The following is a 23,978-nucleotide window of genomic DNA, read 5'->3' on the forward strand; positions in this document are numbered from 1 at the left end:
AAGAAGGAACATGTTTGTGGAATTTCCTTTAATGGACTAAACACCACCTCTGGCTGTTCCTTCTCATTAGAATTTTCTGGTTGGCATAGTGAATAATTTTAGGTATTTCCTGAGAGGATTTGTGAGAGTAGTAATTTCAAATGCTACTTGTCTGAATTCTTCATTGTACTGTTTTGCCCAGTCAGTGGCTATATCTTCTGTTAGTAATGTAATTTCATGGTGAGATCTTTAACTTCTCTTGAAAGGGGCTAAATGGCTTTTGTTCTGCCCTGGTTCTTTTAGTAAGTAAGTGCTATATTTCGTTATTATAAACAGCATAACAATGAAAAAAAATGTTCATGAGCTATACTGAAATAATGTATGTTTATGATTTTTAGTAAGTTTTAAAGTTCTAGTTGTATAGAAACTGGATATAAACCGGCACAGGCTAATATTTAGGGTCAGCTCACCTCTGATGTATTTGCATAGATTTGTACCATGAAAGCCAGGAAAGTCATCTAAAGTTTCTGGAGAATTTACACACTTTGTGGAAGAATTCTATTTCTTAACAATCAGCTTTTAGGAGCTTTTTTGAATAAGCAATGTAGATTTGTGCATGTCTCCAAAATAATTTTGGAACTTTGATGTTAGTGTAATTATTGGCAGGCAGAACCAGGCTTGTTAGAATGTCTTCTTCTGAATAAATTGTTTAGGAACATTTTTGTTTTGATGTTTCAGGTAACAATTCCTGAATTTAATCTTTTAATGCTTACTGGACTGGAGTTTTGAAACCTTCCTTACAGCAGTAACAGATATTGGAGGGCTTAAGGTTATGCTTTTTTATCCATTAAGTTGAAAAGTTGAATTGAATGAATTTTCATTACAGTGTGAATTTCTCTTCTATTGCATTATACCAGCATTTCAGTGGCTGTGATTTGGTGAAAAATTAAATAAAAACCATAAAACACCTCAAAACACACAATCCCCAAACCTATTTCCAGTTGTTAAGGGCATGCCCCCAAGCTATACTTCCCGGGTTTGGTTTGCTGTTACTGATGTGGGATGTTGATCTTTCAGTTTGCAGAACGCTGCTTAGTGGAGCTCTTTCTCTTTGTAAATGTGGCGTGAGATTATGGCTCCTTACATTTCTTAGGAGCACTCTGACTTGCAGCCATTTACTCTTTTGCTGTTCAGAGAAATGGTCCTCTGTCCAATACAACCACCAACTTTTCACTTCCCACTGATTATTTTTGGCGTCTGCACAACATTTCCTCCTTAAAGACCCTAAACAAATGGATCAAACAGTCCTTGAAAGATTTGCTCTTCTCTTTAAAAGGGGACTCTGTCATTTCAAAGTGGCATTTCAGGAGAATCTGGAATTTTTCTGGGGAACACAAATCTTGGGGGAGGGTATATGTTATTGTTAGGGGGTTTTAGATGTTTTCTGAATACCGCGACAGTGACTGCTATGATTCTTATGCTTTGGCATTTCATAGCAGCATTTGACGGCACTCCCACACACACAAAAAGGACAATTACAGTCTAAAATGCACAAAACAGTGATCAACATGAAACTTGTATTTGAAAATGTGTATTCCTGTGACCTCTGTCTCTCACGCAAGCAAGAAATACAAGTCAGGAAAGCAAAGTCTGAAAAGACACCAAAGGAAAACTTAACACTGCTTTGCTAAAGGGGAAAAAAGGGAGCCTGGTCCTGACTTCTGCATTACTGTTATAGTGGTATTATTCTACTGTCTCTAGGGAATTTGTCCCAAATCTGCTCTGTATCAGTGTAGTCCTTTTGTGTACTTAACTGTTAAGGAACAAGAACATCAATGGGGTTACGGGGGGTCTGCACTACCAAGCTGCAAGAGTAGCAGAGGGTATTTAATTAGCCTTAACGTGCTTATGTATGTGTAATGAACAGTCAGAGAGTACTCAGTTGTATGTATTTTCTCTCTCATGCTTTGTGAATAAGAGTGAATTTGAGAAATTTATCTCACTATAGGTGGGAGCACATGTAAGTCCTGACAGTAATTGCTTTACAACGGCACGGTGAGCAGATCGCTCTTTGTAGTAAATTCTTGCTATCACATGGTGTCACAGATAGTGTTTCAGAGGAGCACTTATTCTGGTATCCCTGCATTTCCCACAGCTACGGCTCAGCAAAACTCAGGCGTGTTACTAGAGCACAGGTCCTCCCCCTGATTGCTCACTGATTAGATTCCACTTCCTGCTTACTTAACTCAAAAAATGTGATTATCGTTCAAGATGCAGGAAGGCTCAAATTTAGACAGAGTTGGAAACTGCACAATTATTTTTTTTTCCCCCAGTAAAACAACAGGGACAAACTGTTTATACAAATATTGGCAGGCTGTTCCCGGCAGCACTACACAAAATGCAGCTGGCACTTCTGTACTGCTCCCAGAGACACAGCTGGAGACTCAGAAAAGAAAACCTGTTTCTACCAAGCACTACAGAGAAAGCAAGCTGCTTTACTAGCCAGCTATCACGTTTTCGTAAAAGATAATATGAACAGTTCCGTTTTGTGAGAAGAGTATCAGACCAGAGTTCCTTTAAAAAAATTCTTATTTTAGAATAAAGGCTACTTGTGCAATGGCTGGATTGCACATTTCAAAACCTCTGACTCAGCAGTAAGTCCGTGTTATGTTCTCCATAGTCTCTTATGTAAACAATACTTACTGGCTATGAGCCACCACGGCCAATGCAAAATTCGTGGACAAATCCTGGGGTCTGTGAACAGCCTTTGCTAATTCAGAAGGTTACAGATGAAGATTATCGTGCTTGGGGGACTGAAGAACTGAGTTCTTTAGCCTCGCACATTTGATGTTAAATCAATCAGTTACGAAAGTTTGATTTGGGGTATTTCAGTCTGTGTAGCAGCACAGAATCAACTCTGCCCTTTTTAATGCAAAAGGATCTTTCTGGCCGTGTCCCGCTACTGCAAACAAAATATCTAAAGACAAACCTTTGAGTAGTCCAATCTATGCGTGTCACTTTGTAAAGCAAAGAGCGCACTGGATTAATAATTTAGAAGAACTGTTCATAGCAGCTGATAATTTTCTGCTGTAACAGAACACTGGGAAAATGCTGATGCCGTGAAATGAAATGCTCTCCAGTTAGCTAGCAAGTGGGTGAGCGGCTGGGCTTGCTGGGCATGTTCAGGCTGCTCAGCTTGCTGGCTGCCCTGCTTTCAGAATTTGACTATATGTACATTAAATTATATATAATTTTTTTTAATCATTCACTTCAATAATGAAGTGAATGAGACCAAGCTGTGTGGCATGGTCGACACACTGGAGGGAAGGGATGCCATCCAGAGGACCTGGACAGACTTGAGAGGTGGCCCCGTGTGAGCCTCATGAAGTTCAGCCAGGCCAAGTGCAAGGTCCTGCACCTGGATCATGGTAATCCCAGGCACAAATACAGATTGGGCGGAGAATGGCTTAAGAGCAGCCCTGAGGAAAAGGATTTGGGGGTGTTGGTAGATGAGAAGCTCAACACAAACAGGCAACGTGCACTTGCAGCCCAGAGAGACAACCGCATCCTGGGCTGCATCAAAAAAATTGTGGCCAGCAGGTCGAGGGAGGTGATTCTCCCCCTCTACTCTGCTCTGGTGAGACCCCACCTGAAACACTGTGTCCAGCTCTGGAGTCCTCAACACAAGAAGGACATGGATCTGTTGGAATGGTCCAGCGGAGGGCCATGAACATGATCAGAGGGATGGAGCACCTCTGCTATGAGGACAGGCTGAGAGAGTTGGGGTTGTTCAGCCTGGAGAAGAGAAGACTCCGTGAAGGCCTTATAGCAGCCTTCCAGTACTTAAAGAGTGCCTACAGAAGGATGGGGAGGGACTCTTTATCAGGGACTGTAAGGATAGGACACAGGGTAATGACCTCAAACTGAGACAGGGTAGATTTAGATTGGAAATCAGGAATAAATTCTTTTCTGTGAGGGTGGTGAGGCACTGGAACAAGTTGCCCAGAGAAGTTTTGGCTGCCCCACCCCTGGAGGTGTTCAAGGCCAGGCTGGATGGGGCTTTGAGCAGCCTGGTCTAGTGGGAGGTGTCCCTGACCAGGGCAGGGGGGTTAGAACTAGATGATCTTTAAGGTCCCTTCCAACCCGAACCATTCTGTGATTCTGTGATTCTGTGAAAAATATACTGCAAGTTTGTACTGCTAAATAATATGGTTTTGACCAAAAGCATTGCATACACACTTTTTACAGTACCCTGTTAAAAAAAATCCATACTGTACTTGCAGCTTCTGACAAAAATAATAAACCAGTTATTTTTCTTTTTTGTTCTTGATGAACATAAAACATAACTCATACCCCTTATATGGCAGATACACACATATAAAATATGTGTGTATCTGCCTTAATAGTAATTACAGCAGATAAAATATTCAATAATAGAATGTAAATACATTTTTTCCACATAAATGGTCTTGCTTACCTTTTCTTGATCAATAGTGAAATGTTATTTATATGATTAAGTAATAAAGGTCATGTAAAAATAACAAGCAATATTCAAAGCGCCCCTTATTGCTTGCCAGTTCCACTATTCCTTATAAGCTTAGTTAAATATTTAAAAAGTCTTATTTGAAATTCCCCTTGATATAGTATTTTTTCTGACCTGAGATAAAACACAGGGACAGCTCGCATGTTCTCTGTGTCACTGTAAAATTTAAAGATAGCTGTTTTTCCTTCATGTAGCAACATGTTCAGTGTAATCACAGTCAAAAAGGTGGGGGAGCACTGTTCTCACAGCAAAAGGAGGGAGTTCGGAGATTTGCTGTCGATGCTGGTACCAGCTGTTTGGGCTCTGGACGAAGAGGTCCTGCTTGAAGCTGAGGCACCCTGGTGAGCCTGAGCTGTGATTAACCAACTGATTCCTCTGGCGTATTGGAAGCCACAGAATTTAATGTGATTACTCGTGAAGATAGCAGAGCAATTTGGGCTTCACTAGAATGCATTTGATTTTCACTAAAACGTATGTATCTTCAAATGTGGGTTGCTGGGTGAAAGCAGAAGTGAAAGTCCAGTGGCATCTGGAGTTGACATGTCTTTGGCTACAAGCCAGTTTTGAAGCAACCTGCTGCAAGTGCACCAGTGAAGGACGACCAGCTTTTTGGCTGAGGGTTGGCTCTAAGATAGGGCTAGTTTACAGCTAAGGACTAAGGTGACACTTTATCTAAGGCATGTACATTAAACAGATGATGAAATTATGAAAACAAACATGTGGAGTCAAATTTAGCTAGCAACTATATGCCATTCAGTGGAACTGAAATAAACGTGCAGCCATACTTCGCTACTCACAAAGCGGAGAATATTTTGTAAAACGGTAGCACTCTTCTTGAATCCCTAAGAAAAGGGAAGAGCACTAGAAACAGAAAATCGGATTCCACAAAGCTCTGGCTGGTTTTCATGACTCTCCTGCACGCGTTGTCATAGCATGGGCCATAGTACAGTTGACAGACTGAGTGTGCTGGGTGCTTACCAGAAAGAGCTTCTGTTGGGGCAACACCAAGTTGCAAGTTTTCAGTCTGTCAGTAAAATCTATGCCCTTTCTAACACAATCCTGACAGAATTAGATGTGCCTAAAGTGAAAGTCCCCATCGGCTTCAAAATCTGGATTGAAATGTGGGCAAATGGCATCAAAATTAGTGCAAAAGTCCTGATCCCAAACTCATGTCCCCATGGAGGCTTTTGGTGGGAGCGGAAGATAACATTGTGGAAACAATCCAAGAAATTTTTAGATCCTGTTGGTGAAAATTTTCTAGTACAAACGTTAGAGAAGCCAGAGTGGTCTATGTTCAGAAAATCTCATCCCCTAACTATTGTATAAATTAGTCTTTATCATATGAAGTTGTATGAACTTTCTTTCTTTCTTAGGAGATATATAGTTTACATTGAATACTGCATAGACATAGGCAAGTGAAAATACCTAAAGGGCCCCAGCTCATTGCAATGAGGAGGACAGCCCCCACCCTGAAGATAATGACCTTTATGACCCTAACAACTCTTAGTGACCCTAATGGCTCCAAGAGGAGTCTTAAAGCCAACCAAAGTAACACTAGACCCTCCAAGACCTCTGTGAAACCCTTCCATGATCTGGCATCGTAGATAAGTAATGGTATCAAGGGGCTTTTCCCAAGCTTTTCAGAGGGTGGGACAGGCCCAGGCAGTGGCAGGGACCCGCAGGAAGCCCACAGCTCGCATGAGGGTGGCTGAGGAGGTGGGGGCAAAGCCTGCAGTAGCAGCAACAGCCCCCACCCCCTTAAAAGGCATCCCCAGGGAGCATGAGTGACCAGGAGCGCGGCGACCAGGATGGGCAAACAGGGCATGGCGTGGTAGTTTGCACGGAACAGCATGCAAGAAGGGTGCGGAAAGCTCAACAGGGGAGCTCAGCCATGGTCTCTACCTGAAAAATGCAGCTTCCTGCTTCTTCTGCACATGCCAGAGCAGACGTAGCCATACAGAGTTCCCGTGGAAGCGTGCAGCCACCCAGGTCTCTGTCTGCAGGGAGTGCCTTAACCTCTCACGGCTAGTGGATGATAGAAGGGATGACAGCTGTGTGAGGTGTGACCAAGGGGGTGATCTACTCAGCCTGGTAGCAGAGCTGAGTAGATGCACCAGGATGACGGAGCAGATGAGGCCCTCCATAGACAGATAGGAGCAGCATCCCATTCACAGACCGTGGTCCTCATGGGGGACTTCAACCACCCCGATATCTGTTGGAAGGACAACACAGCGGGGCACAAGAAATCCAGGAAGTTCTTGGAATGTGTCGATGACTTCAAATGGTAGAGGAGCCAACGAGGAGAGGAACTATGCTGGACCTTGACCTTACCAACAAGGAGGGACTGGTGGGCAACGTCAAGCTCAAGTGTAGCCTTGGCTGCAGTGATCATGAAATGGTAGAATTCAAGATCCTTAGGGCAGTGAGGAGGGTACACAGCAAGCTCACTACCCTGGACTTCAGGAGAGCATCCTAACCTCTCTCCTTGGTTGGCAAGTGCAGGACCCGTACTTGGCCTTGTTGAATTTGGCCTCGGCCCATCTATCCAGCCTGTCCAGATCCCTCTGCAAAGCCTTTCTACCATCATGCAGGTCAACACTCCTACCCAACTTGGTGTCGTCTGCAAACTTATTGAGGGTGCACTCAATCCCCTCACCCAGATCATTGATAAAGATATTAAAGAGAGTTTTCCCTGTTACCGAGCCCTGAGGAACACCACTCGTGACTGGCTGCTACCTGGATTTAAGTCCATTCACCACCACACTCTGTGCCTGGCCCTCCAGCCAGTTTTTAACCCAGCAAATAGTACTCCTGTCCAAGCCATGGGCAGCCAGTTTCTCCAGGAGTATGCTGTGGGAAACTGTATCAAAGGACTCCACAGACAACCATTTTATAGAAAGAGTGAGAATTTTGACAGTATTCCATCTCTGCAAAGCAAGGAACTTCTTAATGAACTAGTATGTACAAAGCATAGAAGTGGAAACAAGGACAGCAATACATCAGTGTTCTTCAGGCATTTAGTGAAAACATCAGAAAGGTCAAAGCTCAGCTGGAGCTAAACCTAACCGAGGACATAACAAGAAGGGATTCTACAAGCATGACAGTAGCAAAAGAAAGTTGAGAGATGTGTTTGCACTGATGAATGGGAGAGTCAATTTGGTGACAGATGATACTGAAAAGGCTGAAGTACCCACTGCAATTTTTGCCTCAGTCACCGCAAAGACTGCTCACAGATCACTGCCTATGGGAGATTGGGAAGGAGGCTAGCCAACAGTGGGGAGGCAACAAATTAAAAACTACTTAAAAAAGCTGAGTGTATTCACAGCCATGGGCTAGATGATATGCACTGAAGTGTGATTGCAGCATGACTGTTACCTACAGAAAAGTCATAGTGATTAGAGGAATTCCCTGACTGGAAAAAGGTTAATATTATGCTCATCTTTAAGAGTGGCAAAAGGGAGGCTCCAGGGCAGAAAGGTTTGTCTACCTTATCTCAGTCTGGACGTCATGTACTTCTGCAATCCATTTACAAGCACCGGGAAGACAAGAAAGTCTGTCAGGAACAGTAAGCACAAATTCACCAGGGACAGGTCATTCTTGACTGACTTGACTGCCTTATACGATGAAATGGCTGGCTATGGGGAAAGGAGAAGAGCAGTGGATATCAGATACCTTAACTTTCATAAGGCTTTTGACACCATTTTCCACAGCTTTCCCAAACTGAGGAAGCATGCGTTGGATGAAGTGTGCATTAGATGGATTGAAAACTGCATTGACCACTGGGCTCAAATGATAGTAACCAATGGCTTGACAACTAGGTGGCAGCTGATAACAAGTACTGCAGGGGTCAATACTGGGACTAATATTGTTGAATATCATCATTGGCATCTCAAATGATGAGACAGACAACATCCTCAGAAAATTTATAGGTGACGTTAAATTTGTGTAAGGTGATTGGCATGTTGACAGTTGAGATTCAGTCCAGAGGGATTTTGAGAAGCTTGAAGACTAGGCCAACAGAAACTTTATGAAGTTCAACAAGAAGCCTAAAGTTCTGTGCCTAGGGCAAGATAACACCAGGCATCATTACAGGCTGCAAACTGACCTGCTGAGCTGCAAACTTGCTGAGGCTACTGTGGACACCAAGTTGAAGATAAGCCAACAGCGTGCTCTCATTGTAGATAACACAAACTGCTTATGGAATAGGAAAACATGTCAAACAAAAACAAATTGAGGAAGTCATTATTACCCTCTGCATGGTGCTGACAGATACACATGAAATATTCTGTACAGTTTTGGGCCATCTCAGTCTAGAAACTGGTGAAACCACTAGGATAATTAGGGACCTAAAGAATATGACTTGTGAGGAGAATTTGAGGTTGATGAGTTTATTTAATCTAGCAAAGAAGAGGATAAGGGGCAATGTAACTGCAGTCTAAATCTACTTCAGCGGGAATTGTAAAGCGAAAGCCAAAACATTCTCAAGAGTGTCAGATGTATAACGAGAGAAAAGAGCCAGAGGCTGAACATTTTTGAACATGAAGAAAAGCTTCTTTACTTAGTGGGAGTGGGATAATGCAGCATTGGAAGGCTCTACAGAGAACCTGTCCTTGGAGGTTTTCAAGTTATAGCTAATCAAAGCTGCAGCTGGTGTAATGTAGCATTGATGAAACTCTTGGTTTAAACGGGTGGTTTGACCTGAGACCTCTGGACGTACCCCTCCCAGCTACCATTTCAGTGATTAGCTTCTGCTGTGGATCGACATTCTGCTCAAGTTCAGGTGAATATATTTATTTGGTCTATCTAAAGATGTTACACTGAAGAGAAGGCGTAGTAATTAACTTCAGGTAGTAGGAGATTGTCCTCGGACTTGTACCTGACTTCAGCTTGCCACTGTCCTATGAGTTTTGTAGCATAATCTGAGAACACGCTATACTACATACAAATGCAAGAGTCAAACACTACTGAGAAGGGGCTATAAATTCACAGTGGGAACCTCTCCCTGTTTAAACCTATGACAGTTTCACATGCTTAATGCTTGTGAAAAAAAAATAAGTCCAAAGATGCACTAGATACAGTGTGATCTGATTATGAATTCTTCTGCCTGTTGCCAGCAAACAAATATTAAGCCATGATCAAGCAGTGCAGTTGAATGATTACGCGGTACTAGTTGCCCAGATCTCTTCTGTGTCTACAAAATCCTGTACGTTCTTTCAAAGCTATGAATGAGAAGAAAATATTTCTCGTCTGGTATCATGCTGCTGTAGTTAAGGAGGTGGGGAGTACTACCAGTAGTAAATAAGCTTAAATGACACTGTAATATATACCATTAACAACTTAATCCTACCCTCTGTTTCAGTCTGGTTTTTTGAGCGCTTTTGTAAGTTGATCCGATTTATACTTTCACTTACCTGATTTTATTTTATTTTTTTTACTATAAATCTTCTTTCTGTGCAAATAACAGTTTTGAGGGCTGTCATTTTTACTACATCAAAATTTGACTCTGGCTCATGCAGCTGTATTTCACCTGACAGAAATTATTGCTGAGTCAGTTCAATCCTGAATTGCAATATACTTGGGCTGAGCAATTTGAGCTGGTAGATTAACCGTGGCAGCATGAGCAGGAGTTCGGTCTTGTGAAAATGATCCTTCAGACAATCTTCTACAACATGTATAGGTATGGCATTTTTTGCTCCCTAGGTGGAGATAGGAAACAGGTGGTGATATTTTGGACCCAAATCCCTGTCCAGATCTGATCCTTAGCACTGCAACAAAACGTTGCCCTTTATATGAGTTGTGATAAAACTACAGTTTAATCAATAGTGAGTGATGAAGTCATGTTTAAAATGAATTGTCAGAATGTGGGTATCCTCCCAAGAGATATCTATAAACTCCTTATTGATTATGTTTGACTCTGAAGAAGCCCTACAAATACCTGTGTTATGTTGCAAATCTCACTATGAGGATGGGGTTAAGTTGCCTGTCCAGCTGCTGGAGGCCATGTTTAGATATTCGGCATAAATACTAGATACGCATTTAAATTAATTAAGCAGCTCCTACACTCTTACCGTTCTGTGTGTTCCCTCTGCACTGCTTCAAGTTCACTGTATTAGGGAACATATCTAGCTGGAAACTAACCCAGGAAAAAAGGAATTTGGTTGTAATGACCCAACAGAAGGGACAGATCAAGGCCTGAGAACAACTACGTGGTGACAGGTAAAAAATTTGTAAAATAACACAACCAATGAAGAAACAAATGCTCAAGTCTTCTCTTTGTGTGTACATGCTGAACTAGTTTTCTAGGAGATCTGTTATAAAAGAGACACCTCAATGTCCTCCTCCCTGTGCAGAAACACTTTGCTGCCCAGGAGAAGCTAATTTTTCAGTTCTGAGTTGCAGCAGTTAGTGTGCACATCTGCTGAAGGGACACTCTCATCACTCAGGAATGGTGTTCAAGCTGATCATCTGACATAAATTGTCTCACCATTTAATTAACAAATGTGTGACCATCACCATCTAAACACTTGTAACCCACAGCTGCAATGTGTATAACCCCTTGCCTCTTAGAAAGATCCTTTGTGCTTACGTCTATCGTAGCTTAGACTTTGTAATTAGAAGTCAACATTCTAAATTTATTCCCTTCAAAGAAACTGGTTGTTTTTAAAAGCACTTACAATTTGTGCACTGATCCTTCTGGTGAATATATGATGATAACTAATTAATTAAGATACTCTTTCTAAAGATCTCACAGAAGGTTACAAAACCTTTTAGGAAACAAGTCCTTAGAACATCACTGTGATTTGGGAGAAGATTCTTATTTTTTTCCCTTCTGATTAAGAATATGAACTTGTAAAATAAAGCCCTTCTCCAGGGTCCATAAACAAATTCTGACTGAGTACAGAATTGGAGTGCTATTGTAAGCAATGATTTTAACCATTTGGTGTTCAAATCAATAGACAAAAACTCACCCAGACTTTAGTTGGGCTGACTTCATAAATTTACCGTAACTTCTTAGAAAATTAGAATCCTAGATAAAGACTTGGAAAGATGCACTCAAGTCTTTCTCAGCAGCCTATAGTCTTGCTCTTTGAGTACAGAAAGCTGTAGGATTGTGCAATGCACAAAGCTGTAGGGTTGTGCGAAGGGCAGCAAAGGTAACCCTTTTTTAGGGTGGTTCTTCCATCAAGCCCTGAATTCAGGTGAGTTTTGAGTGAGTCTGTAACAGTGTACAGGGAGCAAGCTCCTCACGAGAAGATGCTGACTGCAACATGATCTTCTGCAAATGTGAGTTTAGTGATTTAGAAAGGATTGACCTCCATGTATGCTGTCAGGAATGTATTGTAGAACAAGCTTTCTGGATTGGCAAGTGCTTAAATGACTCCTGAAGTGAGCAGAGTTTTCTTTGGTTAAACAAGAACATTGTGCAGATCGAACAACTGGGGAAAGGAGGAGACATTGAGGTAAGATGAAGGGGCCCTGTAGTCCTCTTCTTCACCACTATTTCATCCAGCCAAGGCTGAGACATGAAAGTTCAACTGGGTAGGCAGTGATACGTGTATATTTGAGGGTGGGGAAGGAGCATTAAAGGAGAAATAAGTAGCAGAGGATGTATGGTCAGTTCTCTAGGGAGACAGAGGGCTGTGAACTTATAACCACAGAAAATAGCTAGTGTAATTTTATCTATTTTATCCAACAGAATAACTGCACTTCACCTTTGAGAGGGCTATAAATGCTATAGTAAAGAGGGCTGTAATGCAAAATCCTACTAAACTACAGAAATAATCTGAAAATCTTAAAAGTCAGTAAAGTATAATATTTATGAATAATTTAAGTATCTCAGTATGGCTTAATAATCTGAGACTTTTATATAGAAGTAAAAAAGAAACCACAACCAAACAAACCCACAACCACTCTTACTCTGTGATGGCTTAAGAACAATGTTTATTACAAAGAAAGTAATATACATTTTATGTGGTGTTAATGAAGTTAGGAAGACTGTATTCAGGGTAAGAAGAATGCAGACAAGCTTGAGAAAGTCCAGAGAAGAGACAAGGACTGATATGAGAATGCATGATCACTATGGAAAGGCTGAATGCGCTTTACCTGGTCAAGAAGACTAAGAAAGGCATAAAAGTATGGTACAATGTAATGTAGTAAATAGGATGGTGATCAGTTTTTCTCCATGTCAACTGAAGGAAAAAAAAAAAGAAAATAAGCATAATTATTAGGAAAGGAGAATCAGGGTGGATTTTTGCAATAATATCTGATGATGCATATCTGTTTAAAAAAAATGGCAATTTCCAATAAAAAAGTAACCAATATACAGAGAATATTTAGAAAAATGAGGATGGAAGTGGAAATATGTTACTATTTGTTGCTAGTTTACAAGTTGCTTTTTTTTAAAAAAAATCTACTTATAAATAATAAAAAGTGTGTGCAAAAAAAGGGAGCATATCAGGCTACAATAATTCATTGGTATTGCAAGACACTAAGAAAAAAAAGTAAGGTTTCCACAGAAACCTTAATTCTTTTTTAGTCCTCAACAAAGATAAAAGCCCAGGAAGGAAAAACTGAATACAGGAGGGATATTGATGATGGAGTAGAAAGTATTGATAAGAAGACTTTGTTTTCTGCAGTCATGGGCTGCTGTCCTGAGCATGATGAGGAAGAACATCAAACAATAACAAATTGCCAAAGAATGAAGAGAATTTACACTGAATTTGGACTTATCCCAAAGAAAGAAATTAGGCTGAAAGCTGGAAGTGAACACTGGGCTTTGGAAATGGCAAAAAGTTAATGGAGCTACCAAAGGTGCAGTCCAGTCTTCTCAGCTTTGTCACTTGCATGCACCTACTTTTACGCAGCTGCTGAAAATAGTCCTTTACAGGTGTGTGCGTGCAGTGAAGATGACCTAAAACAGACTGTCTACCTGTGTTTACATCTATTTATTAGCCAGACTAGAGCCACTCGTGCTGAACATCTGAGATGTCTAGTCTCAAATATCAAGACCATGTATAAAGGTAGGAAGAAATCGAAGTTTGAATGCCAAAACTATGATTCCACTGAGGCATCAAGATATTTGGTTGGAAAAAACTACAAAGCTAGAATATCTGTATAGAAAGATATAGTCTTTCTATTTTAAAACAGATTGTTTTCTCTACAGACTATGTATTTTCCAGAAGGGCACTGTATATCTATTTCTTTAACGGCCTTCTCCAAGGGAAGAACCTGAGGGAATCTTAATTATCCACAAAACTGTTTGAAAATAATAGACCGTGACATAGACCGGCAAGTTCTCAGTGTGTGTTGGGAACAAGTTTTTCTTTCAAATAACTGAGCAAGTGACTAAAAGGACAGTACAATTTACCTCTGTTGAAAAAACATGCTCCCTGAGAACACAGAGATAAAACGCTATCAGCATAATAACTCCTCAAAACATTGTACTGCTTACTCAGCGAGGTCATTGACTTATTGCTATTTTATTGCTTCAGGAGGTTAAAAATAATAGCCAAGACAATTTAGATCCCTGATTTGTGAAAGCAGTTGGAATAGCAGAGTGTAGATCAAAGACTGTAAAACTCAGTTTTCCACCAACTCAGGAAACAGTTGGATTTAGTTTTTCAGTACAGCATAATAGAAAAACTATAAATTACCAAATGACAGACTTAAAGACATAATAACAAACCACTTACAGGGAAAGAGAGATAAGAGTCACAGTAAAAGAGCACAATAACAGCATGGGGACATCTTCAGTAACGGGGCAGAGGGGAACAGTGAAATAAGCATGATCACACTTGTGACTTTGGTTTCAAACTGCTAGTTAAGGCTTTCTTCATTATGGGAATATAAAATCTTGCAGAGGTAATTAAATCTACAATCACCACATCCTGCGTGGGTACTTAGATCACTTATATAGACACACCTATATACACGTGTATGAGGAAAAGTACTTATGATGGATTAGTGTTGAATTACTTTTGGGTGATCTGTAGATGTGCACACAAATCCAAGACTTTTCAGCATCTCGGTGTACAACAGACAGGAACACGTTCATCTTGAGTAAGGCAGCTGTGCTTCTGAGCAAGTAAAGGAGTTTAGCTTCTCGCATTCCAGCATATTCCAGCAGGGCAGTAGGTTGCTACACAAGCTCCTGTATGTGACTGCATAAGCGGTTTTCTTCCTCCCTGTGTCGTAATTCAGACCACGTAAAGAGTCTCTCTAGATGACAATGGTGTGAAAGAGAGTAATTCATTTTATTGTCTTTGTCCATCAGTTTCTAATTAGCTATCATGCACAAGTGCCAGAGGGGGTTTGTTCTTCTCTTGGTCTGTAAATGTTAAATGCAGCTACTAACCACTATTGTGTACCTTCTGCCATGGCCCATCTGACTGAAAGCCAACACTAGACATACCTTCATCCCTAAAAGCAATTTCTGCTCGATTTTGAGCTTACATTCTTTTTGCAGTTCAGCCAGGATGTCAAAATGATTGACTCTGAGTGGAGGATTTCCTTGACTGTGTCTGTAAGTAGTTTTGTATCTAAATGACCATTCACTGGTGTCTTTCCTGTCACGAGTCTTACTCATAGTGCAAAAGCTATCTTTGTGCCTTTTCTGATACTTCCTCTTACAAATTGTTCTTTGTTTATTCACCTCAGATATTGTTTTGTTATAGCAGATTTCCTTATACGTGCTTCTAAAACTTCTAAACTCAAATCTGTCTCCTGAGGATCCGCAGCTCCTCACGATATAGTTGGTATAGCTTCTCTCCTGTGCCTCAAGTCTTTGTGATATTGGAAATCAAATTTGGAAAGTCTTCCAGGGCTTGGATGCAGCTTAAGCCATGCTGCATGCTTGCTGTAATTTAAATGCTGTAATGATTATTTTTTAACTTCGGCACTCAAGTCCCATGTATGTTGATAGCACAGGTGAAGCATTCAAGTCACCAATGTACAGGATTTAACTGTTTGATCTAGCAAAAACTATGGAATGACCATAACCACACAAAGTATGTTTTAAAACAGGTGGAGAGAAAAAAGACTTACGTTGGTTGTGATTTGAAGTAGTTGGGAGGGATCACAAATATGATGTTTAGATACAGGTAATAGAAGATAACTAATTATGAAACCGAAAAGTTTTACACAGTGGCTATATAAAGGCAGTCAAGTTTTCTGACCCTCCTCACAATATGACAGTTTTGTTTATGAATATAGTCAATTTTATGCAAAATTACGTTTCCCTGTCAAAGTCAAGTTAAAGTAGAACGAGTGGCATTGTTGCTGGAGGTAGAAAGTTTTCAGCCTCAGTGGTTATAAAGTGGTCCTTGATTTATGTAACTTTCTTTTCTAAAACCATGTCAGAGTCACAAACATCCCAGTCAACATATAAAAAAAATGCCGACAAAGCTAACGTGGCTGCTAAAAGGCTGGTGTTTATTAGACTACTAACATGAATTCTGTGGTGTGATTTTGAGATTTTGAGGTAACTGGAAACTTTTAAGTTCATCCCAGAAATGGTTAATAATGATGTGCATCACAGTACTACCTGTAAAGTCCCTAGTGTGAAAATTTTAGGGAATATCTGGAGTGAGAGACTAAAACTCCATGTGTGTTACAGAATCATTGTGTCAACTAAATGATAAATGAAGCAACAAGGTCAAATGAGACTGAGTATTTTACTGAGGTTTGAGTACAAAGGCTGTTCAGGCTGGGCAAGATTCTTCATCTTCATCACTCAGAGCTTTGCACCCACTTCTGCTCCTTTTTTTTCGCACCTCATGCTTCTTGTTGGGGCTGTGAAGTTTCCAGAAGAGGTTTCAGCCCTGCTTCCTTTCCCCTGTCCATTTGAACACAAGGGAGATGCTCCTGGGTGTGAGGTGGGAGAGGAATGGTGGAGTGTCACTTCGCAGAGAGGCTGGTTGATGCAGCACAGAGGATGGGCCCTGCTCTAAATCCTGGAACTAAACCAGGAGGAAGTCTGTGGACGTCTGCAGTTGCTTTTTTGTCACAATCCTGAGGGCATCCATAGGCCTTATTGTACCTGTCCACCCCATCCTGGGGCCTCCTCCACCTTGTCCGTGGCCCAGGTCCCCATTCCAGCCCAGTCCAACACTGTCAGCCCCTGCCCCAGCCCATAGGGAGCTGTTGACCTACGCTGCTGCAAGATTTTAATTATTTTCTTTGTCTCTCTTGAATCTGCATACTTTTCATAGCTGGAACTTCATGAAAGAGTCATTCCGTACAAGAGGGTGTAGGGATGTCACCTCCTTGGAAAAAGTTACACAGGTGATTATTGTGTTCTTCCAAGGATTTCAATGTTAACCACTGCCTTAGAAGGTGCCAGCTTGCTATTTCTACCTTTGGCTGTAGGCATTGGTACAGTTCATGAAACAAGCAAAAGAAAAACCACCCGAATCAAAACAAAACCAAAAAAAACCCCACCAACAAAACAGTGGGAGTTTTCACCACTGTCCCTAAAAAGAGCTGAATCAGGATTGCAAATTCGGTACCATTTTCCAAGATGATACTTTGAACATGGTAAAGGTCCAGAATATGCAGCCTGGGTAGTGCGGATTATTTGGTCCACACCCTGCAATTCTGGAGGAGGGAGCATTGTGTTAATTAACCATATTTTGTGCAATATTCTTACTACGAGGATTTATGGGTATTTTCTTAATGAATAATTATAATAAGTACTTATTCTTAATTACTGGGATTACACTGCTTTTTCTTCTTTTTTTTTTTTTTTTTTTTTTTTTTACTATTATTAGTATATTTTGTGAGAACAGCTTAGTTCATGCATTCTTTAAGAAAAAACCTGGATATTGTGTTCCAGCTCTGTGAAGGAAAAGCAGCAGGTTTCAGTGCTAGAGTAAATGAAGTGGAAGATTCTGAAAAAGAATAATAAGATGAGGCCCTCCTCTAGTAAAAAAGATCCCAGGGGCTTTTCTCCTTGGTGAAGACACAGAGATAGAGTTACAGTATTATATCCTTAAACACATGCACAGCACTCATTCTCTGCTCTAGTTCCAGTCACTCTGCTTCTTATACCTAGCTATACATTTATCCCCAGTGCTAGCGTGGGGAACGAAAGTACCCCTAAGAGGTTTTGGAGCCCAAATTCAGACATTTAGCAGATTCAGAAAAGTTAGGAGGTTAGTCACTTCAGCTCCCCCCCTGCAGTTTACAGAAAGCAGAAAAGAACTAAAGTTGCAAAGATTTGAATTGCTTCTCCAGCTTCCTGACTTCCTCCAAAGAGCAGAGAGATTAATTTAGCTAAACTAGTGATGCTTGGAGGACCTGGGGTACGTTTAACCACTATTTAGACATCACAAGCATCCTAAAAAACTATGTTTACCTAAGGCCTCTAGGGGTCTGTTGATACTGCCAAATAAAAAGGGATCGGAACCAAGTGTCACTGATTGTCCTATACCAACAGTGTTAGAGCTAGTTGTACTGGTTCAAAACAGTTAAGGAACTGTTGCACTGAGAAGTGCTAAACATAGACAGTCAGTGCGCACAGTCACTGTTCCGGCTACCCTTCTCTCTATAGACACACTGGTCTTGTTGCCTGAGTTTCTTCTGTCCCAATGTCCACACTCAAAACTGCTGAGTCTTAAGCTTGGTGAATCAGGTAGGAGACGGCCAGCAATATCCGATCCTCTTGGCGTCCCCTGAGCAGCACTGTCACAAAAGGCAGTCTGTTATTCAGAGGTAGGTGGGGATGGGTGAATTGATTCAAATCTTGAAATAGAGGTGATCTTGACTACAGTCCCACTTATGACACGCAACTACCTGTGGAGAAGTCCATCTCCACAGCTGAGAGTTCATGCTTAAACATCCTATCTTGAATGAGGCATGTATCTAACCTTTCTTCTGTCTTTCTTGCTTGGGTAAGTTATGCAGCTTTTCTCTTGTGTGTATTTATATGAGAGACACATAGTTCACGCTAGGAACTACAGTTGGGGTTGTTTAGCATGGAGAAGAGAAGGCTCCGGGGAGACTTTACAGCAGCCTTCCAGTACTTAAAGTGGGTATATAAGAAAGATGGGGACAAAATTTTTAGCAGGGCCTGATAGGACAAGGGGTAATGGTTTTAAACTAAAGGAGGATAGATTTAGATTAGACATAAGGAAGACATTTTTTACAATGAGGGTGATGAAACACTGGAACAGGTTGCCCCAAGAGGTGATAGAGGCCCCATCCCTGGAAACATTCAAGGTCAGGCTGGATGGGGCTCTGAGCAACCTGATCTAGTTGAAGATGTCCCTGCTTATTGCAGGGGGGTTGGACTAGATGACCTTTAAAGGTCCCTTCCAACCCAAACTATTCGAGATTTTATGAGACATGACATGTTAAACACGGGTTTGTAGGATTGCAACACTTGAGTGTCTTTGAAAGTATGGAGTAGAGCAACTTGTCACTCAGGAGATCTGTGGAAAAGCTGGAATTTAATCAGGTCTCCCACAGTATAGGGAAGCCTATAAGGAAGTTCCTTTTCCTCCTCAAACTGGCCAATTCTGTACCTTCTTTTGTGCCTCACACTACCACTCTCTTCCTTCTTTAGTGCTTCTTGATCCTTCAGATGCTTGTTAGATATTTCTGGGATCAGAGTAAGAAACAAAGTATTGGGCACCATGGAGCTCAAAGGCAAGATGATGGCAAGTGGAAGAAGATATTCTAGTGGGAAAAGTCCAGAGGATATTTTGTGTAGCCAGGGTCTGAAAGAGCTTCTGGTGATCCTGTCACCACATTTCATTATTAATGTCCATGCTATATTTATAGCATCCTTCTCCTTAGGGACTGGTAAAGCAGTCAGTTATCTTGGCCAGAAATCCTGAGATCCTTTTCAGGAATTAAAACTAGGGGAAACAAGACTATGTGAACTCTAAGCGATTCACTGAGGTCAGTGAAAATAAGTAACAAAACATCATTCCTGTAGGGAGGCAAAGAGGACAAGGGGATTATTACTGCAGCACAAAAGAGAATAAGAAAAATATTAGGAAAATATTCTATTATGCAGAAAGAATTACTTTGGATAAAGCCAGATTTCTATGTAGAAAGAAACCTAAAAATTTGGGGATGATAGGTAAAGACAATATTAATAGCTATGAGTAAGGGAGAAAACATGATTAGCAGGGTACAGAAAGAGAGCTATTAGTCATATAGAAGAAGGATCTATTTAAAATCAAAGTTCTTTTGACTTTAAACATTTAAATAATGGTGGAAAATAGATCAACAAATTGAAAAAATAAAAGCTGATGGGAATTACTTGTAAATATTAATGGCTCATTTGAAGGCTACCAGAATACTTCATGAATACTGCACTCGATTTTATAGAGTTTTTCTCTTCCCCTTCTAAGAAAATCTAAATAGGAAATGAGCTTTAAAATTGATCACAAAAGCCACACTCTTAGATCCTTGAGGGTCTTGACTGTTTGTATCTGTGAGCCCCTCAAAAAAAACCCTGTAACAGTGAAAAGCTTCACTCTACTATTAAGCATCCCATATGGCTCTGTTTTGTAATTCCAGAATCAAATGAGATATTCAAACAAGTAGCATACTCAACTTTCATTCAACTGTGTTCATGAAGAAACTTTGTGACTCATTTAATTAATCCACTCAGTTTGAATACACCTGTGGGGTGGTGCAACTCCCCAGCCTTCAGGCCACTTGGGACTTAACGTGATCTCCCTCCCAGCCTGGGCCACAGAACAACACAATGGACCAGAATGTAACAGAATGGTCTAACGTGAAAGAAAGAAAAGTAGAAAGCAACAGACCAAGAACACAATAGTGTGCCTGATCCCCATGGCTCCTACTGTTTGAAGATAATAACTATAATCGATCCCTCCTGACACCATATGGATCGTGGCCACAGAAGGGGGGAATACCAGGACCCCAAGATCTAGCAGGCCCTGGGGTTGTGTAACTATCATCCGAGTTGCGCCAGTACCTGGCAAAAGTCAATTGTCTCGGATCCTAGAAGTAGCGATTCTAGTAAAAACCCTTTGAGCTCTTCTGGATCACAGCGGGCTGTGGCCAGTAACTCCCCTGAGTTGAGATACCTCTTATGCTGACACCTTGAGGCCAGGGCAGGAGAAGACCCTTCTCAAGCCTCGACTATCACCTGTTGAGGAACACTGATGCATCATGAGTATTTACCTTAAATCTGAGAAAGGGAAATTTTAACTATAGGCTAGTCTTTCTCTCTTATCCACCTCTTACATACACATTAGCTTTATGGATGCGGATGCTCTTCTGTCCATCCGTGCACATGTAGGATCTAAAAGCAGTACCTTTTCGCTGGCTAGCGTTGCCAGCTAGTAAGAAATTCCCAGAGACCTGTTTATGTGTGTGTGCGCACGCACTTATACGCTTTGCTTAGAGAGATATATGTATAAGTACTGATTTGTGATTTGTACCTTTACACATAAGTATATGTATTGATTCGGGATGCCTTCAAGTAAGTTAGTGTGAATCTTGCCGTCTTCGAATCTGTAACTAAGTCGCCATTCAATTATTTTGTTTACTTACTTTGTAAACACCTAAACCAATTAATAAGTGCAGCTAAAATTTAACCTTTCAATCTACCTTACATCATTAATAAATTTTGAATCACTGCTAAATCATAACCATGTCAAATATTTTCATCTGTGATAATCTGTCACAGTTTTTAGGGGTGGAGATTCCTTATGCACTACATACCTGAAAAGTGGCACACCTACACAACAAGCAAACATTGGAGTGCCAAGCTGCTAGCAGCAATCAGAACATCTGTATACAAGACCTACCCTGCCAAATGTTTGTATCTTGTAATTTCTTCAGTCAAACTACTCTTCAGACTACCCCAAAGTGAGATGAGTTGAAATAAGAGAAGGATGCCTGCAGAAGAAATAAATTCTCTGCAGTGGGACAAGTGAGAATTTCATAAAGATTATCCTGTTATCTACTTTCTCCTGCTTGCCCCTAGAACTGCTGCTCTGTTCTGCTGCACTGTGACATTTTACTTGTCATAGCTGGGACAGGATCATAAATGAAAAACAGAAAGCTCATTTTACTCAGTTTAATTTCAGGCTCCAGGATTGAATCACTCAGATGTAAAATCAGATTCCTTGGTATTACGTGAAATGCCTGATTTTCATAAGGATGTAAAAACAAAAGAATTAGATCAAACTAAATGTCCACCCTACCCCAAACACTACACAAATAGGAAATGCCTACAGAATAGTGTAAGAAGAGAAAAAATTTCTCTTGAGTAATCCCCCAGCCTATAGCAGGCTATAGTTTACTGACAAAGAGGTTTTTGTCCTAAACAGCTTTAAATAGATGTTTTTTTTCCCCAGGAATCCTTTTCTCTTACTTTCTGAACCCAAGTAAATTAATAGCAGCAGATAATTCTGTAGCTTAACTGTGTAAAGGCACACCTCCATTTCTTTTGCATGTGTTTTTGCCTTTTTGTTTTGGGTTTGGGTTTTTTTTGGTGTGTTTTGTTTTGGGTTTTTTATTCCACTCTAAGTGGTAATACATTTAATTCCTTTAACAGAAGAAAGAACAATTCACTTCTATTATACTATTTGCAAAACTCTGTCGTGTCTTACTTCAGCAGACTATCTTGCAGAATAAAGAATCCAATACAGTTGCCAACGTTATGTTTGATATTCTGTTATTCAAAGAATATTCTCATGGAACTGCCTATTCTGTCCAAAATCCCTCATCACTTGGATTTCTGACTGATAAGAGCTCAGAACTCCAGCAAATTTAGGACTGTTTCCTTCTATGTACATAGCTTCAGTTGTATTCTCAGAAAAAATTATTGCGCAGTCATTTAATGTCATAAGACTTTTCTGTGAGTCTTCAAACTCAGTTTTCATATAGCTGAATAACTTCTTACTATCACTAAACTTGTCATTTCTTTATTCCTCCTCTTTGCCTAACCTTTAAAATTTTGCTGACCTCATGAGCCCCAGCACTCATCTCTGCAGAATTCCCCTGCTGATCTCCCAGCTTTGTTAAAATCATTAAAAAACCCTGTTTACTTCCTCTTGCCATCTGTTGCCTGTCTTTTGTGCAGGCCTTCATTCATTAAGGGATTTTCCTTCTCATGCTTTGCCACTTTGGTTTCTTCAGGAACATTTGATGGATGATTTTGTTGAACAATTTTTTCAAACTGAAATGACTGCATACACAGGATTTCCCATACCAATTTTTGCTCAATTCTTCAAAGAAAACTCTGAGGCATAACTTTTCTTGACAAAGGGGAAGCCTTTATTAACTCTTCTCTGGTATTTACCTATTTTCTTGAGTTATGTTAGGACAGGATTCACATCACCTCCCAGCTTCAAGTTAACAAAGAACTTTTCTGATGTCCTGGTTTGAGGTAAAATAAAACCAATTTTCTTTTCAGTGATTTTATCTTTTAGCTAAGCGTCTTCTAACTAACTGAACTCTCTGAAATTAATGGCGTATTTTTCAGACAGTATCTGCTTCCAGAGTGGTAAGGCCTTGTTTATAGTGAATACCAAGGAATGGTATGCAGAGAGGCTCCTATTGCTATAACAACCAAGCTAACTTAGTTATGTGCCCCCTTGGAGGGTTGGAAGAGCGTAGAGGGGTTGCAACTGTGGGGAGGAGCGGACAGGACAGGTGATGCAAAACTGACCAACGGGGTATTCCATCCCATCGACATGATGCTCAGTATAAAAGCTAAGCGATCAAAGGGGTCAGCCTCTTTCTTCAGCTGCCGGTGTCCAAGGAGGACTTGTCTGTTTGTCTGCCTTTGATCCCGATCCATGTGTTCCTGAATCCAGTTCCTGAGTTCAGCTCCCGTCCATCACTGAGTCCAATCTGGGACTTTCCCAGTGCCTGCCAGCGACGTGATCATCATCCTGGGAGCTCAAAACTGGTTTTGTATGTATTTCATTATTTTCTTATTAATGATATTATCTTTTCTTTTTATTATTTTATTGTTTATATTTCATTAAAGTAGTTTAGTTTCTTTTAAACTCATAAGTCTCTCTTTCTCCTCTCACTTGGGAGAGAAGTTAGAGCATCTGTCATTCATCTCAGTGGCCAGTCCAGCCCAAACCATGACATCTGAGTACTAAGTAAGATTAGTGTCAGGCCATTGGGTTAGATACTTGCGTATGGACCTGGAAGACTGGATATTTAAAAACATGGTCAATCTTCTGGAAACAATTCAAACCATGTAACAATTGAAATAAAGTTCCTCTCAACTTCAGCTACTCAAATTTTAGGTAAGAAGTTAGAAGAAGGAACATAAGCAGTCCCAGAGGCATAGGGTTATTGTTGCGTGAAAAGGGGCCAAGCGGTTTTGGCAGAAGATAAATCCCCTTGTGTTCTAACACTCCTCACCGAGGTGGGAGGCCAGGTGCAGCTAGGTTTAAATTCTGAGTGATGCCCAATTCAGCACTATCAGTCCAATCGCGTTTAATATGTA

Source organism: Chroicocephalus ridibundus, chromosome 1 (genome assembly GCF_963924245.1).
Source record: "Chroicocephalus ridibundus chromosome 1, bChrRid1.1, whole genome shotgun sequence".
NCBI classification, from domain to species: domain Eukaryota; kingdom Metazoa; phylum Chordata; class Aves; order Charadriiformes; family Laridae; genus Chroicocephalus; species Chroicocephalus ridibundus.